Raw genomic sequence first — 2807 nt, 5'->3', positions numbered from 1 at the left:
GAAAGGAAGGAGGAGAAGGAAGAACGGAGGAAAAAAGAAAATAAACAGAACCAGGTGTAGGAGGAGGAGGAGGAGGAATAGGTGGATGAGGAGGAGGGGTAGTAGGAGGAGGAGGAAGAGGAGGAGGAGGAGGAGAAGGAGGAGGAGTTTAGGAGGATGGGAGCAAGAAGAGGAGGAGAAGTAGGAGTAGGAGGAGGAGGAGGAGCTGCAGTACCAGCAGAAGGGGGATGAATAGGAGTAGACGCGTGAGCAGGACGAAGAGCTGAAGGAGGAGGTGGAAGAGGAGAAAGAGGAACGAAAGAGAGAGAGGGGTACGAGGAGCTAGAGGCGGGGAAGGGGGAGGAGGAGAAGGAGAAGGAGGAGGAGGAGGAGGAGGAGGAGGAGGAGGAGGAAGAGGAGGAGGAGCGGCAGCAAAAGCAAGAGTAACAGGAGGAGAAGGAGGAGGAGGGGGTAGAGTAGGAAGAGGAGGAGGAGGAGGAGGAGGAGGAGGAAAAGGAGAGGGATGAATAGAAGTAGGAGTAAGAGTAGGAGTAGGAGAAGGAGAAAGAGGAGCAGCATCAACAATAACAATGGGAAGAGGAGGAGGAGGAGGAGGGGTGGTAGGAGGAGGAGGAGAAAGAAGAGTAGAAGCAGCAGTAGCAAGAGGAGTAGGAGGAGGAGGAGGAACAGCAGGAGGAGGAGGAGGAGGAGGAGGAGGAGGAGGAGGAGGAGGAGCAAGAGGAGGAGCAGGAGGAGGAGGAGCAGGAGGAGGAGGAGATGGAGGAGGAGGAGGAGGAGGAACACAAAGGAACACAAAGGAAGAACAAACAACAGCAGGCCTACTGGCCCTAACGAGGCTGTTTGTGTTAACTAAACTACATGACAGTTAAGGAAACAGGGCAACTAGGCGATAGAAGATGAACTAACACTACTGCTATCACTATCCTATCCAATTAATCCAATTGCGATTAAATGTCTGGTTGTCATATCATTTATTGCAAAGGATAATATTTTATTTGCGGATTAGATTCCAAGTATTTATCTAAGCGATTTTTAAATGTTGTTATCGTGTTACTTTCAACGACAGTGGAAGGTAGCGAATTCCACACGTTAACAACCCGGTTAAAGAAGTGTTTACTTTCGTTCGTAGAGAATCTTTTGCCAATTACTTTGGAGAAAGAGGAGGAGGAGGAGGAGGAGAAGGAGGAGGAGGAGGAGGAGGGGGAGGAGGAGGAGGAGTAACAGGAGGAAAAAGAGGCGACGGAGGAGCAGGAAGAGGAAAATTAAAGAGGGGTGGAGGGGAGAGAGAGAGAGGGGGAGAAGGGGAAGGGGAGAGGGGGAGGGGAGAAGGAGATGGAGAAAGAGGAGGGGGAGGGAGGGGAAGAGGAGAAAGAAGAATATGAGAAGGGGATGGAGAGGAAGAGGGGAAGAAGGAGTGGGAAGGGGAATAGTAGAGGTAGGGGAGAGGGAGGGGGAAGGGTAGAACGAGGGAAGGGGGAGGATAGAGGGAGGTGGAAGGAGAAAGGAGGGGAGAGGAAGGGGAGAGGAAGGGGAGAGGAAGGGGAGAGGAAGGGGAGACGGAGGGGTGAGGAAGGGGAGACGAAGGAGAAGGAGGGGGAAGTGGTGAAGAAGGGGAGAGGGAGGGGAGAGGAAGGGGAGAGGGAGGGGAGAGAAAGGGGAGAGGAAAGGAAGAAGAAGGGGAGAGGGATGGGAGACGAAGGAGGGGAGAAGAAGAATGGTGATGTGGTGGAGGAGGTGGAGGGGGAGGAGAAAGGAAAAGGGGAAGGAGGAGAGGGAAGGCGAAGAGGAAGGGAAAGGGAATAGGTGGAGGAGGAGGAGGAGGACGAAGAGGAGAAGCAGGGGGTGGAGGAGTAGGAGAGGAGGAGCAGGAGGAAGAAGAGGAGAAGAACAAGGAGGAGCAGGAGGAGGAAAAATAGAAGGAGGAAAAAGAGAGGAGGGGGAAAAAGAGGAGGAGGAGGAGGAGGAAAAGAAGGACGAGGAATAGGAGGAGGAGGAGAAGGAGAAGGAGGAGGAGGAGGAAGAAGAGGAGAAGGACAAGGAGGAGGAGGAGGAGGAAAAAGAGAAGGAGGATAAAGAGAGGAGGAGGAAAAAGAGGAGGAGGAGGAGGAGGAAAAGAAGGACGAGGAATAGGAGGAGGAGGAGGAAAAGAAGGACGAGGAATAGGAGGAGGAGGAGAAGGAGCAGGAGGAGGAGGAGAAGGAGGAGGAGAAGGACCAGGAGTAGGAGGAGGAGGAGGAGGAGGAGGAGGAAGAGGAGGAGGAGGAGGAGGACGAGTAGGAGGAGCAGAAGGAAGAGGAGGAGGAGAAGGACGAGGAGTAGGAGTAGGAGGAGGAGAAGGAAGAGGAGTAGGAGGAGGAGGAGGAGGAGGAGGAGGAGGACGAGGAGTAGGAGGAGGAACAAAGGAACACAAAGGAAGAACAAACAACAGCAGATCTACTGGCCCTAACGAGGCTGTTTGTGATAACTAAACTACACTACAGTTAAGGAAACAGGGCAACTAGGCGATAGAAGATGGACTAACACTACTGCTATCACTATCCTGTCCAATTAATCCAATTGCGATTAAATGTCTGGTTGTTATATCTTTTATTGCAAAGGGTAATAGAGGAGGAGGAGTAGGAGGAGTAGGAGGAGCAGAAGGAGGAGGAGGAGGAAGAGAAGGAGGAGGATGAGAAGGACGAGGAGTAGGAGGAGGAGGAGGAGGAGGAGGAGGAGGAGGAGGAGGACAAGGAGGAGAAGGAGGAGGAAAAGGAGGAGGAGGAGAAGGAGGAGGAGGAGGAGGAGGAGGAAGAGGAGGAGGAGGAGGA

This window comes from Oratosquilla oratoria, chromosome 21, assembly GCF_046742065.1.
Source record: "Oratosquilla oratoria isolate Oo_2021 chromosome 21, ASM4674206v1, whole genome shotgun sequence".
Taxonomy (NCBI): Eukaryota; Metazoa; Arthropoda; class Malacostraca; order Stomatopoda; family Squillidae; genus Oratosquilla; species Oratosquilla oratoria.
This window is presented reverse-complemented; position numbering follows the sequence as displayed.